General features: G+C 36.7%; 1 protein-coding gene across 1 annotated transcript in view; it reads right to left on the bottom strand.

Moving 5' to 3' along the window:
• The window catches only part of LOC137657580 (uncharacterized), a 74,403-nt gene extending 68,810 nt beyond the window's left edge, over nucleotides 1-5,593 (bottom strand). The window contains exon 1 of the mRNA XM_068391917.1: nucleotides 5,483-5,593. The gene's annotated coding sequence lies outside the window, so the exon portion shown is untranslated. The remainder of the gene's footprint in view (nucleotides 1-5,482) is intronic.
• Nucleotides 5,594-16,675: the final 11,082 nt, after the last annotated feature.

The following is a 16,675-nucleotide window of genomic DNA, read 5'->3' as shown; positions in this document are numbered from 1 at the left end:
TGATTTATACAACCCCTACCTCTTCTAAAACCACCCTGTACTTCTAAGATTGCATTCTCTGTTTTATCCTTAATCCTATTAATCATTACTCTACCATACACTTTTCCAACTACACTCAACAAACTAATACCCCTGGAATTACAACACTCATGCACATCTCCCTTACCCTTATATAGTGGTACAATGCATGCACAAACCCAATCTACTGGTACCATTGACAACACAAAACACATATTAAACAATCTCACCAACCATTCAAGTACAGTCACACCCCCTTCCTTCAACATCTCAGCTCTCACACCATCCATACCAGATGCTTTTCCTACTCTCGTTTCATCTAGTGCTCTCTTCACTTCCTCTATTGTAATCTCTCTCTCATTCTCATCTCCCATCACCGGCACCTCAACACCTGCAACAGCAATTATATCTGCCTCCCTATTATCCTCAACATTCAGTAAACTTTCAAAATATTCCGCCCACATTTTCCTTGCCTCCTCTCCTTTTAACAACCTTCCATTTCCATCTTTCACTGTCTCTTCAATTCTTGAGCCAGCCTTCCTTACTCTCTTCACTTCTTCTTATTCTCTTCACATGACTGACCCAATCCCTGACCCCACCCCACACACACACACACACATATATATATATATATATATACATATACATATATATATACACATAAATATATACATATATATATACATATATATATGTATGCATATATATGAATATATATATGTATGTATATATATATATATATATACATATATATATGTATGCATATATATGAATATATATATGTATGTATATATATATATATATATATGTATATATATATATATGTATGTATATATATACAGTATATGTGTGTATATATATATATATATATATACATATATATATATGTATATATATGTATATATATATATATATATATAATTGTATATATATGTATATATATACATGTATATATATATATATGTATATATATGTGTATATATATATATATATACATATATATATATGTATATACTGTATATATATATATATATACATATATATATATATATATATATATAGATATATATATATATATATGTGTGTGTATATTTATATGTATATATATATACATGTATATATACACGTGTATATATTGGAAACCCTTGCTAGGAAGGAGGTCAGCCAGGTCACCACCTACTTGTTGAGATACTACCGCTAGAGAATTATGGGGTACTTTGACTGGCCAGACAGTACTACATTGGATCCTTCTCTATGGTGACGGTTCACTTTCTCTTTGCCTAAACATACAGCGAATAGTCTGACTTATTCATTACCTATTGTCCTCTGTTATACACCTAACAACACTGAGCTTACCAAACAATTCTCCTTCGCTCAAGAGGTTAACTACTGCACTCTTAATTGTTCAGTGGCTGCTTTCCTCTTGGTAAGGGTAGAAGAGACTCTTTAACTATGGTAAGAAGCTCTTCTGGGAGAAGAACACTCCAAAATTAAACCATTGTTCTCTAGTATCGGGTAGTGCCATAGCCTCTGTACCATGGTCTTCCACTGTCTTGGGTTAAGAGATCTCTTGCTTGAGGGTACAGTCGGGTACACTATTCTATCTAATTTATCTTCCTCCTGTTTTGTTAAAGTTTTTATAGTTTATGTAGGAAATATCTATTTCAATATTGTTACTTTTCTTAAAATATTTCATTCTTCTTTATATCCCTTCCTCACTGGGCTATATTCCCTGTTGGGGTCCCTGGGCTTTTAGCATCCTGCTTTTTCAACTACGGTTGTGGCTTAGTAAGTAAGTGATAATAATAATAATAATAATAATAATAATAATAATAATAATAATAATAATAATAATAATAATAATGATAATAATAATAATAATATTAATAATGATTACTATAATCTTAAGAGCAAGCGTTAAAAACCTCATCTCAGACCTGGAGCAGGACCATGTAGCACATCTCACCTTATATAAGCAGCAGCGACACACTAGAAAAGAAGGTCCTAGCATCCAGCCCCAAGTCCTTTGATGTGTCCGACGTGCTTGGTGAGTCATATCAATGCACACTGACAATGGTAGTATTAGCTCCATGTCTGAGAACTATTCACACCTACATCCCTACAATTAACATGAAGCCCAGAGAGGAACTTTGAATGTTGTCCTTGTAATGGTGGACTGCTATTAAATAAAATTAGATTTTATACAGGAATGAATATATATATATATATATATATACATACATACATATATATACATATATATATATATATATATATATATCCTGTGTAAAATATAATTTTATTTCTTTTTAATATGTATATATATATAAATTTATATATATAAATTTAAAAGATTAAAATGGAAAATGTAGGAATTAACATTAATGGGATATACCTTAACAACTTAAGATTTGCAGATGACATAGTTCTGTTTAGTGAATCATGGGAGGAATTACAAAAGATGATAGAAGCTTTGAATTGACAAACCATAAATGAAGGACTAAAATGAATATGAGTAAAACTATGATAATGTTCAATGAAAATGCAGAGAGACAACCAATAAGGGTTACGGACGAACCTCTAGAGGTTGATAATGAATATACGTACTTAAGACAGACGGCAAGTGTTTCCCCAAGACATGAGACCGAAATTAAAAGAAAGATAAACGTGTGATGGAGAGCTTTTGGTAAACAAAATGAGATTATGAAAAGAAAATGCTACTTTTTCTAAAAATTAAAGTATTAAATCAGATGGTCATACCAGTATCAACTTATGCACCAGATCCTTGGAACCTCCCTAAAACATTAAAACATAAGATAGTTACAACTCAAAGAGCTATGGAAAGAATAATGATGGATAGACAAAAAAAAAAAAGGACGGCATGGATACAAGAGCAAACTAAAGTAAATGATGTTCTAACATGTAAGAAAAAAATTTACATGGTCAGGACATATAATGAGAATGACAGATGATAACTAGCATATGTTCTAAGGGTTTAGTAATGCTCCAAGTTTCCCATCCATAGGTTAATACTGGTAGGACCATCTGATTAAATATTTTTCTTTAGAGAGAAGTGACATTTTACTTTTCATAATCTCATTTTGTTTACCAAATGCTCTCCATCCCATGCTTATCCTTCTTTTAATTTTGGTCTTGTGTATTGGGGAAACACTTACTGTCTGTCCTAAGTACGTGTATTCATTAACAATCTCCACAGGTTCGTCCATAACTATTATTTGTTATATTTCTGCAGTTTTATTGAACAATGTCTTGGTTTTATTCATATTCATTTTCAGCCCTACTTTTCTGCTTTCTTTATTGAACTCTTCTATCATCTTTTGTAATTCCTCCCATGGTTCACTAAACACAACTATGTCTTCTGCAGATCTTAAGTTGTTAAGGTATTCTGGCCTCCATAAAATTGTATAACAGCCACAGACATGGTAAACACTGTTTATGGATCCATTATTACACTAAAACTACTTACTGTTCTAACTGTAAGTTCTAAGTAACAAGCAGTTACCTAAAGCAAAAAAATTAAAACTATAAACATATCCTCAATATTAATCTAATAATTCTATTATATGAATTTTTTCTGATCCAAGTATGTCACACAGATTTTACCCTTTACTTCCAACCTTTTCCACAGCTGTTATATGACAAATTCATGATCAGAGCACCCTCTTCCTAATGTAACCCCATGCAGTTTATCACCTGTCAGTTTATGTCACCTGTGTTACTTTCTCAACCAAAATCTTACACCACATTCATAAGTATACTAAGTAACTTTGTGCTTCTCAAATTTTCATGTCCTCTTTACCGCCATAACCTTTATACAACAGAACAATTTTCCCCTCACAAATTTATTTGGAACATTCCCCTTATCCAGACATATCTTACAAACACTTGTCAACCAATCTACACTGTTAAAGCCTCTCATATGAAATTACATGAACTCTTGGTTCCTTTACTTTCTTTAACCTTTTAATTGCATTTCTTACATCCACAAAGGTCACTTCCATTAGTATGTTCAGCCTTACACAGACCCTTTCAAGTTGTACATATTTCAGGTTACCTTTCTAACATCCACACTCAACAATTTTTCAAAATACTCACTCCAACAACCAAGGACTGCATCCACATCCAACAGCATTTCTCTACTTGCATATTTTATTCAACCATCTTTTTGTTCATTCACCTTCATCTCTGCATTTTCTTCCATGTACACATAACTTTTTACTCTACTAAAATTCTTGTTCACTTATCAGCTCATTTCTTTTATTGACCACCCTTTTCCATCTCACTTTACTCTTGAGCATCATATCCATCTTCTTGTATACCTACACATGCTCTTCTCTTGTATCCTGTTACTGCCCCAAAAGCTACCTCATTTTTTCCTTTGCTAAGAATTCTTATTTCTTCATCCTAAGCTATCCATTTTATTCCCCCAAATACTTACCATCTTATAGGCCTACCCACAAACATTCCATGCTGCCCCCATGACTCCACCATGGAATTTGAAAAACTTAACATCTACCCCTTTCAGCTTTTTAATGCTAGCCCACAGTTCATCCCTTTTCTTCTCACTTCCAACTTATCCAAGACATTTTCTACACTACATCTACAGCACCTTTTCTTCTACTCTTATAAATTTAACTTTACTTCTACCAATAATCATATGATATACCTCCAGCTGATACTGTTCTCTTAACATAATCCATCAATTTACTTTTCATCTAATCTGTGGTATTTCATAATCTAGAAAATTATTTTCCTCAACCCTTCCTCAAATATAACTTATTAATATTGTTTTTAAAATTACATGTATTTTCAATACTTGAACCTCTTACAAAGCACATTTCCATAAGGCACACTTGATTCCCATTTCTTCTGAGAACTCTACCTCTTCATCTGTAACTTATCTTTGCACCCAAGTCTCCTTACACAACAGCCCTTTAATGTCTTCTAAAAACAACTAGGGTCTTTTTTACTCATGTTCTTTCCCATTCAAGGACCATTTACACTGGCTATCAAGTTTTGTTCCTGCAACACTCAAGTCTTATAATCATAATCCTTGAACTAACTTACTTGTACTCTTTCATCTGTCTACAGTCTCTTCCTGACAGTAAAAGCAATATATACCCCTTAATAAATACACCTTATAGCTACCCCTAGACACAATCACTCTTTGTTCTCGCCATTCCTGCATACACTGACTTTACACTTTTTTTCACTGAGTGCCAAACTATTTTTCTCAATGAACGTATCAGCTTTCATCCATCTCTTCTTATCTTGAAACCCCAACTTAGTATATTTTTATACCATTGGTTTTTATATAGGTACAGCGAATGGGACACTAAATTCGCCGCCCTTGGCCATCTGAACTATAATAACAAAGGGAAATATGACTGCTAAACCTTTAACGCTCCCGAGGAAATAAGATTAGAAAGTTGTTTTCACTTACCTCAAATATCCTTAGCATGATTAAAGTCCATCTCTTCAAAAATTAAGAGAATTTCGTATCTCTTACTCCTACTCTTGTATGGTCGTCAATAAGGCCACTATCAAAAAACCTATATAAAAGAAGGATTGGTATGAAGTACAAAACAAGCTAAGTCCTGACCACTACAGAGTAAGTTATCTTTACATCTCTTGTAAAACTACATCAAGAAACAGGAATATAATGAAAAACAAGTTAATATAGAAGTACAATTTCAAACAATGAAAAACTCTTTGGGCGTAATGAAAAGAAGTCAGTTTTCTGGAATAAATGTTCTGTTATTCTTTTAACCCATAATGTGTCTTTATCATTTCCTTCTACAAGATTAAGTGTTATCATGGGCTGTCTGCTTTGACCATTAATAAAGCAATAGCTATGCCAACAAAATGTACATCCATGATATCACGAGAGAGAGAGAGAGAGAGAGAGAGAGAGAGAGAGAGAGAGAGAGAGAGAGAGAGAGCCTTATCCTTATTGCCTTATTTTTTGTTTGGGTTCCCCCAGGTCCCTCAGTGTGAGGCACCTCGTATATCCACCAGAGAGTTGCTAATGCATCTTCCGGTGTATTTTGCATCTTCCAGTCTTGGATGGTCTGGGATGCATCTTAGGTATTTATCGATCTTGTTCTTAAACACATCTATGCTCACTCCTGATATGTTTCCTAGATGAGCTGGCAGCACATTAAATAGTCGCTGCATTATCGATGCTGGTGCGTAGTGGATTAATGTCCTGTGCGCCTTTCTTAGTTTACCTGGAATATTTTTTGGCACTATTAATCTACCTCGGCTTTCTCTATCTGATATTTTTAGCTCCATGATGTTTTCAGTAATTCCTTCTATTTGCTTCCATGCTTGTATTATCATGTAGCGTTCTCTTCTCCTTTCTAGACTGTATAGTTTTAAAATTTGCAGTCTTTCCCAGTAGTCAAGGTCCTTAACTTCTTCTATTCTAGCAGTATAGGACCTTAGTACACTCTCTATTTGTGCAATATCCTTTTGGTAGTGTGGGTACCATATCACATTGCAGTACTCGAGTGTACTACGTACATAAGTTTTGTAAAGCATAATCATGTGTTCAGCTTTTCTTGTTTTAAAGTGTCTGAATAACATTCCCATTTTTGCTTTACATTTAGCTAACAGTGTTGCTATTTGGTCGTTGCATAACATATTCCTATTTAACATTACACCAAGGTCTTTAATTGTTTCCTTGTTTGTGATTGTCTCGTTATTAGGTCCCTTGTATGCATATACGATTCCTTCTCTGTTTCCATAATTCATTGATTCGAATTTATCGGAGTTAAATACCATCCTATTTATCTCCGCCCATTCATATATTTTGTTTAGATCTCTTTGTAGCGAGTTCCTATCTTCATCACAAGTAATTTCTCTACTTATTCTTGTGTCATCAGCGAAACTTCTCACTACAGAGTTTTCAACATCACAGTCTATGTCTGAGATCATAATAACAAACAGCAGTGCAGCTAAAACCGTACCTTGTGGCACGCCAGATATTACCTGAGCTTCATCCGATTTCTCGTCATTTGCAACCACTATCTGTTTTCTGTTTTGCAGGAATTCTTTTACCCATTTTCCTATCTTTCCCACAATATTATGCTTTCTCATTTTTTTCTCGAATATATTTTGGTCTACCTTGTCAAAGGCTTTTGCAAAATCTAGATAGATCACATCTGTGTCTTTTTCATTTATCATATTTTTGTATATGTTTTCATAGTGTGCTATCAGTTGGGTTTGTGTACTTTTTCCAGGCACAAAACCGTGTTGACCTATATTAAATAGATTATTTTTAACCAAATGATCCATTATTTTCTTTTTTATTACCTTCTCATACACTTTCATAATATGTGATGTTAGACTAACAGGTCTATAATTGCTTGCCTCTAGTCTTGATCCACTTTTGAAGATAGGGGTTATATAAGCTAATTTATGTTTAACATATATCTCGCTCATATCTACACTTTGTCTTAGCAGTATTGCAAGCGGCTTCGCGATAGTGTTTGCAGTTTTTTTTAACAAAATCGCTGGAACTCCATCTGGTCCGGCTGCCGATCCATTTTTAATTTCGTTTATAGCCTTGACAATATCTGCTTCATTAATATCTATATCCGTTAGATATTCAACATTTTCCTCTCTCATTTCTGTTTCATTATTCTCATTCGCAATTCTTGGCATGAACTCACTCTTATATTTTTCTGCTAATATGTTGCATATTTCCTTTTTTTCATTCGTTAGCCGTCCTTCAATTCTTAGAGGGCCTATTTCTATTCTCCCTTTATTCATCTTTTTTGCATAGGAGTAAAGTACTTTGGGGTTTCTTTTTATATTTTGAAGTGTCCTTTCTTCTAAGTCTCTTTTTTCATTTTCTTTCGACTGTATAATCTTTTGTTCTGCATTTTCTATCTTACATTTTATTTCAATCATTTTCCACACATTTTTTTCTTTTGCAAGATTTTTCTTCCACTTTCTAATTTTCTGAAATAAGATCCTTCTGTCTCTTGGTATGCACGTCTTTTATTTATTGTTTTTTTTTTCGGTACATATTTTTCAACAATTTTCTCCAGTATTTTGTACAGTATGTCCGTATTTACCTGTATATTATCACTTACAAATACATTTTTCCATTCTTTATTCAGTTCTTCATTTATTTCTGACCATTTTATATTCTTACTGTAAAAATTACATTTTCCATATCCTTCCCAAAGTTTTGTGCTTTTATTAATTCTGCGATCACTTGCTTTGGAATGGACTATCAATTCTATGACATTGTGGTCTGAAAATCCCGTGTTATACACTATTATTTCTTTAACATAATTCACCTCATTCACAAATACTAGATCTAGGACATTTTCCTTTCTTGTTGGAATGAGGTTTATTTGTTGCATATTATGTTCTAATATCATATCTTGAAGCTTTTCAAATTGCCTCTTATCTTCTGCGCTACTATTACTCTCTTTTTTATATGTATACATACAACCACTTTCTTCTATTCGTTCTTTCCAATCCACGAAAGGAAAGTTAAAATCCCCGGATAGGAGTATATTCCAGTCTTTATGGTTTCTACACATATCATCTATTTTTTCTATTATTATGTCAAACTCCTTAGTATTTGGGGGTCTGTAAACTACAATATTCACTAGTTTTTCAGATTCAAATTCTACAGCAATCATTTCACATTCTGTGTTGCTGTATTTTTCACAGACTTTTCCTTGATTTATGTCTCTTCCATATATTGCGGTTCCCCCTTGATTCCTATTTTTTCTGTCTGATCTATAAGTTTGGAAACCCTTTATCTGGTCATCACTGCCAGTCTCTTGGGAATACCATGTTTCACTTATATTTAATATACCTATTTTTTCAATTTGGGTTAGTTCTTCTAGGAACTCTATTTTCCTTTTAGAGTTACTCGTGACTAAACCCTGTGCATTCATCACTATTATGGTTTGTGTTTCATCCCCATTATTTAATATTGGTAATAATATGGATTCTCCCATGCTTCCTTCCTGTTCTGATATGATGTTCTTTTCTTCATTTCTCGGAATTCTGCCATTAAAAAATCCAACTTTTCTATTATATTTGTTCTTTCGCCATCATATTTATTTTTGTGTGTATACCTGCAATTATCCCCATATCTGCACCAACCCCTGGCATTATAGATGCATTCTTTGTAGTTGGGGTCTATTTGTGCAGATTTGGGTTGAAAGGCCTTTTTTGGTGCATAGTGCGGTATATACGCGGCCTGCTTTTTTGTTTCTTTTTTTTGTTTCATTTTTGCTTTCATTCTTCTTTTCAGTTTGCTGTGTTTTATTACTCTCATTCATAGTTGCAGGATGCATATATCGACATTTTTTGTTGAAACTGCATCCTTTTCCTTCTTTTAGGGTTTTGCATATTTTTGGATGGAGATCTCTGCATTCGTCTCCATATCCGTATAAATACGCACATTTACCATATATTTCATAATTATGGCATATCTTTGGATGCTTGTAGTAGCATCTTTTGCCAAATCTGCAATTCCCTCTTTTCAGCATATTACAGACTATATCTCTCTTTTCTTTTTTTCTTGTTCTTGCTCTTCCCTAAAAGTATGTAGATCTGGGTAGAGTCTCTTGGGTCTATTATTTGTTTCCATCTGATAATTTATTTCTTCATAAGTATGTTGTTGGATGGCATCATAAGTTATATCAATGATTTCCTCTGCATCCTTACACATATCCTGTTCATTTTTCTCTTCTTCTTCTTCTTCTTCTTCTTCAACTATTTGCAGATTTAGTCTCGACTTAATTATATTTTCTATCCAGACTAAGCATGTTGAGCAGAATACCTTTGTGTCTCTATTTTTTATTTTTTGCTGTATTTCAGCACATGTAGGGTGTGTTGGAACATGGCAGGCATTACATTTTCTAATCAGTTGTTGAGGATTATTAATGGAATACCATATCTTACATGTATTACACTATTTTGGCATTCTTTTTCCCATTGCATCAATCAGCATATTCACCATATTGGACTTATTGTTCTTTGATGGTATGTGTTGATTGATGTAGATTTTCTCTATAAGTCTCTTTATCACTTGGATCTTCTTTGGAATTTCTTCTATTATTTTGCTGATGTTTTCCGCAGATTTGTTCCAGTTTATTGGATCATATTGTTTCAATATGTCTGCAAATATTTTTCCGTCACACTGGTTGGAGTTACTAGTGACCTCTGTTATCAGACGGTTGAGCTCCTGTTTCGCCAACTCATGGAATTTGCTTTTGCTGACTCCAGCGATGTCTCTCCACGAGTTGCCTGTGTTATACAATGCCATCTTGATCAGATTTTTATTAATTCACAAGATAACTATTCTATGCCGACGTTTTCTCCCACTTTTCTGCCCTCAAACTAATCACCGACTATTCACGAAAACTTGTAGCTATATTTCACTCGATAGCCTTTTGTTATCCGCGTTAAATCAGGATATTTTTAGGGACGCACAAGTGTTCACTCACCGGCACACAAATACAACTCAGAGAGAGAGAGAGAGAGAGAGAGAGAGAGAGAGAGTGTGTGTGCTTGTGTAAGTTCAGTATCCAATAACATATTTTTTGCATCTCAAAATTTTATTAAATTTTTGTATACCATAACACTCAAGTAATCTAGTTTTTAATCATCTTTTGAGAGGTTTAAAACTGATGTAGGCCTACTGTACATCATAAGATATGAACACTTACATGAAAAGATAAGTTACGAGGGTGCTGGTTCAAACTTGCTAGGTTTACAATACTAATACAGCTTCCCAAACATATATCCACATTTTGGTGAAGAATACGGTGGTATTAATATAGAAGTTATGTAAATATTTGGCTAAGTTCTCTGTAACTACTGGTGATACTTTACACTTGGTACATTTGATGACAAATAGTTTTGGATTAGTTGCCAAGAACAAGACAAAGAACTATTAAGACAAGAGTTTGAGACAACTATAAGAACAGTGAAAAAGGAGAAGCAAAGGAGCAGACATGATTGGCAGTGGGGAGGAGAAGGGATGGATATGAGGAGTTCATAGAGGCCATGGGTTTGGAATTAGAAATGAAGATGTAGAGCATATATTAGAGATGTCTCAGAGTTTTGAATTGGCATGAATGAACACCTGGTTTCAGACATTGGATAAGCATCTGATAACCTATGAAAGTGGAGGAGTGGAGAGCCAAATAGATTACATCCTGGTTAGATTTTAATTGATTTATGAAATTTTTGGCCCGAAGCCAAGTGCCGAAGTCGCAAGGACATTCAGCACGGCATCCTAGTTAGAGGAGTTGACAAAAACAATCTGATGAACTGTAAAGTAATTTGTTAAACAACATAAGCTGGTGGTGACAGATTTTAAAATGAGAGGTAAAAACACAAGAAGAGAAAGAGGACATCTACAGCAGAACTGAGGTTTGACACCTTAAAGGAGAAAAGGGTGAGCAATTTAGTTGGATTGTGTAAAAGACAAAAGTCTGGAAAGGTTAAATTTAGAGTGGACAAGGTAAAATGGTGGACAATATCTGTCCACCTATGAAAGAAATATGTGTAGGGGAAACAGAGGAACTAGTGAGAAGAACCAGCCGATACAGTGTATCAAAAGTAGAAAAGTGGTGGTGGGACAGAGAGGTGCAGGAGTCAGTTAAGAGAAAATCACAGGCATTTAAAGACTGGAAAGTAAGGCACACACAGGGTTCATGGGGAATGGAAGAATAAAAAGATTTGAGGAGGAAAGTAGGTACAGTATAGCTATAGGAAGAACAGTAGAGCAATTGAATGAAAGGATAGGAACAAGGGAAAGAGAAAAGTCTTAGAGTGGCAAGAGACTTTGGAGAAGGGTGAATGAAGGATATATGTGGATAAGACTGAAGCTATAGTGAGCAGTAAGGCAGGTAAAGACCATAGCCATATATAAAAGTAAATGCTCTGTTATAAGACAGGAGGAACAGTTTAAATACTTGGGATCTACTATACAGTATATACGGTTAGTCAGGATGGAGGATGTGAGGCTGAAATTAGGGAAAGGATAAAATCACCCTGGGTGAAGTACAGGGAGGTAGCAGGAGTGGTATCTGATAAGAAAATATCAATAAAGCTAAAAGTCAAGATATATAACACAGTAATAAAACCAGTGTTAATGTATGGATCAGAAAAACATGGACCCTAATAATGATAGTCCAAATTCAAAATCTTTACCTTTTTCACAGAGAGAGAGAGAGAGAGAGAGAGAGAGAGAGAGAGAGAGAGAGAGAGAGAGAGAGAGAGAGAGAGAGAGAGAGAGAGAGAGAGAGAGAGAGAGAGAGAGAATTTCATATATAGTAAGTAATTTTCATGACAATAAGTAATAATCTTATGTTGTGCATGCACTATAGTGGCCCTTTAGCAAACAAGACATCCAGGACTACTTTTGGAGTTAATTTTAAACAAAACAAAATTTTTGAGTGACAATAATGGTTTATCGAATAGTTAATGAAGACAAAATGATCAATTCCATTAACAGACCAAATCTGAAAATTATAAAGAACATTTAAATCTGAAAATACATATAAGTTGCCCAGTTGGGAGGAAACAGTTGAAAACTAAAAGGCAGAAAGCATTGCATCAAGGACTAATTTATCTTTCATAGATGTATCTAGACATCTCTTGCGTAGATTCACGCAAAAAGCCTTTCTCTGAGAGGAAAAGCTGTATAACCTCCACGTGTGAAGGAGAAGGGATTCCACTACACTGTGGAATATCTGGATGTCTGGTTGGCACAAGAAGTCGGGAAGAAGAAGCAATTCCATCGGAGTCTCCACCAGCAGAAATAGAAGGTCCGGGTACCATTCTACTTGAGGCCACTTCTCTGCCACAAGTGTCACATGCTAGTTATAAATTTTAGATAACTGATAATTCACCTTATTTAAAGCTTCCGTGGCCAGGATTGACCAAGGAAGCTCTGGATGAAGCCTAGAGATGCCAGATGTCACATAAAGGCGCTGATCTCCTCCCGTTAGGAGAAGACTGGGACTCTCCTACATCATTCACCTTCCGGATACAGCGAAGGACTTGAAGGAAGGTCGAGTCAGACTCACCCTCCTCCGTATCAGGGAGTTTTGGTTCTGCTGGTTGAGGAAGAATACCTTCTGATTCTTTGGAGCCATTATTAGGGTTCCTCTCTCTCTGAAACCGTACCCAGCAGGCCTGGAAAGAAGCCGTCATCTAAAACAAAATCTCGCCCATCTACCCTGAAGGATGACCAAGACAGGAGGGAGGCGGCTTCTGTATCCTTTTCGGACTTCCCTAAGGCTCGAGAGTCATGGATCCCTTTGACCTTCCTAAGATCAATTGGTCGGGATGACTTATTCCTTGAAACAGTCTTCCAATCCTTACACTCTCTGTGACCAGACTGATGCTAAAGGAGAGAGATGATTGGAAGAGCTCTTCTTACATGATCCAGCCTGGGTAGAGACTGGCCTAGATTTGTCTAGGAGCGAGAAAGGCTGCCAGTCGATGTCACCCTTCCTACGTTTCTTAGGTGAGGGGGAACAAGTGGAAGTTCTAAATTCTAATGGGGATGGACAAAAATCGTCTACTAGGGCAATTTCCCTAGGAGACGGAGATACCCTATGTGTCCAAAGTTGAGTTCACCCAAAGGAAGGGTTTCCTGTTGCTTCCTCCTACCATCTAGTTTGATAGGAGCTATATGTACACCCATAATCTGGTGTCAAAATCCAAAGGAATGGTATCCACGGTAACCTTCAGTACTGGAGCTGAAAACAGAACCAAGGTGGTACATCTAGAAACAGCGAGTTAGTTGACGCACGTCTAGGCAACGAGTAGCTATGTGAAGTGTTGTCTGAAAGTAGCGAGGGCTTAGAGGAGGGGCATTCAGGCGAGGAGCATGTGGCATGTTTAGGATAGGCACATATACTGTATTGCATTCAGGAAAAGCATGTCTAATGTGTACAGAAGTGCGCCTAGAGCATCCATGCGTGGAGTGTCTCATGCATTCAGGCAAAGTGAGTCCGGAGGAGACGCATCTGGGTGAGGCGCATTGGGGTGAACCGCGTCGGGATGAGGTACGTTGGGGTAAGACACTTTGGGTAAGGAGCGTTGGGGTAAGACACTTTGGGTGAGGTGCATTAGGCCAAGACATGTTGAGGCGAGGTGCATCTGGGAGAAGCACTATAAGGAGAAACTTGTCTAGTGGAGGTGCATTTGGGGAAGGCTCGTGATGGAGAAGCTCATCTGGTTGAGACGCGTGATGGTGAGTCACCTCTAGAAGATCCTGAAGACCACTGTGGTGGAGAAGAGGAGGCTCGCCTACAAGAGGTTTACCTAAGATCCTCTTTTAAAGAGGAAGGATCTGGCAGAGGTTGAGAAACAACCTCACAAGCAAGCACACTCTGGGGAGCTATTGCGCACACTCTGGGGAGCTATTGCGCACACTCTGGGGAGCTATTGTGCTCTGAAGGAGAACTCCACCGACGGTGGCAAGGATCAGGCACTCGCTTAGAAGTCCTCAGGGCACCTGGGAAAAAAATTTCCCTCAGAACTCTTAAAAGGTGGCTGGAAGACAATGGAAGACTTCTTCGCTGATACTGATGGCCCAACATTCTCTGAGGCATGGACTGCAAGCTGCTGCTGTTGGTGTCCTGAAGAAAGGCCCTGCTTTACTGCTCCTCGGAAGGTGAACCCTGAAGTCCCAAGGTGGGCCACGATAAGCATAAGGTGTCATTGTACTGAAAGGATATAGAAGGCTTCCCCTGAGAAGGAGGCCCAACCATTTCGCTAGGGGGAAACGGAAGGAACCCCCTTGCCCAAAGGCTTGTCCTGAATTTAAAGGGCCACCACTCTTCCTTAATTGGGACCTGGAGGAAACCAAAAGAAAAAGGTAGGATGGGAGAGTACTGGGTGTGGAAGAAGAAAATACTGGCTTTCTTTGACCTCGAATATAACCCCAAAGGCAACTGAATCATCCTTGGACTTCCTCCTCCTCCTGCGAGCACTCCCAACACTCATCATTCTGGGAGGCCTGGCTGCAGGATTGTCCTTTGCAGACCAGACATAACTGGTGAGGATCTATGTCACTAGCACTCATGAGGGTACTGCAGGTCTTGGGTGGCATCCCTGAACACTTCAGCATATCTGCAGGCATCCTCAAACACTCTAAGTTACTTATATGATAAAAAAATAAGACACAAAAGCTAATAAACTTCCAAAATAATCCAGACAGCTAGAACACCTGTCCTCACTGACAACTGTTATCATAGTGGTTTGTCAGTGAGCCAGTGGGAGGGGCGGTGATTCCCTGCTACCGGCCGATTGTTGATATCGCATTATAATTTTTAACTACCATATTCCAGCTTCACTATTATCATTTTCTTATGTAAAGGGTGAAGGTTTGTATTTATGTAAGAACAAATGCTTGTATGATCACGGAGTAAATCTAGGTGATGTAAAGTCACGACTTAAGCAGTCATGTGGCATGCTGGCTGCATTAGCAGTCATCCAAACACAGTCTAAAGACGAAAGTGCCTTTTTATACAAAATTGAGCAGAGTACTCACACTGAGAGAGAGAGAGAGAGAGAGAGAGAGAGAGAGAGAGAGAGAGAGAGAGAGAGAGAGAGAGAGATTCCAACAATAAAATTCATGAACTTCAAACTGTATATTTTCCAGTATTATTTATAAAAAAATATTCTATAATTTGCATACCGGTACTATTTTATTTAAGATTTTTCTCGCGTTTTCTGTATTTTGGGGCATTTTAAATGATTTCAGTATTCAGAGTATGATGTAACAAAAGGTTTCCATCGCGATAGGGATAAGTAGACCACTGAAGAAACATGTTATTTTTATAATAAAATAAATTTTTGAATATACTTACCCGGTGATTATATAAGCTGCAACTCTGTTGCTCGACAGAAAACTCTACGTTAAAAATCCGCCAGCGATCGCTATGCAGGTAGGGGGTGTACTTCAACAGCGCCATCTGTCGTGCAGGTACTCAGTACTCAATGTAAACAAAGAACTCAATTTTCTCCTCGGTCCACTGCGTCTCTATTGGGGAGGAAGGGAGGGTCCTTTAATATATAATCACCGGGTAAGTATATTCAAAAATTTATTTTATTATAAAAATAAAATTTTTCAATATTTAACTTAGCCGGTGATTATATAAGCTGATTCACACCCAGGGGGGTGGGTAGAGACCAGCAATAAATGTTTACATTATTATGAGCTAAGGATTTTTTATTTCATTTTAGCAGTTATCAAAATAACAAACTTAAAATAAATAAGTACCTGGTAAGGAAGTCGACTTGAACAATTACTCTGCCTTTTTAAGTACGTCTTCCTTACGGAGCCTCGCGATCCTCTTAGGATGCTGAGCGACCCCTAGGAGCTGAAGTATCAAGGGTTGCAACCCATACAACAGGACCTCATCAAAACCTCTAATCTAGGCGCTTCTCAAGAAATGACTTTGACCACCCGCCAAATCAAGTAGGATGCGAAAGGCTTCTTAGCCTTCCGGACAACCCAAAAACAATAATAAAACATTTCAAGAGAAAGATTAAAAAGGTTATGGAATTAGGGAATTGTAGTGGTTGAGCCCTCACCCACTACTGCACTCGTTGCTACGAATGGTCCCAGAGT

The sequence above is a fragment of the Palaemon carinicauda genome, chromosome 18 (genome assembly GCF_036898095.1).
Source record: "Palaemon carinicauda isolate YSFRI2023 chromosome 18, ASM3689809v2, whole genome shotgun sequence".
NCBI lineage: Eukaryota > Metazoa > Arthropoda > Malacostraca > Decapoda > Palaemonidae > Palaemon > Palaemon carinicauda.
Note: the sequence above shows the minus strand (reverse complement) of the source record. Positions and strands in the feature narration are given on the sequence as shown.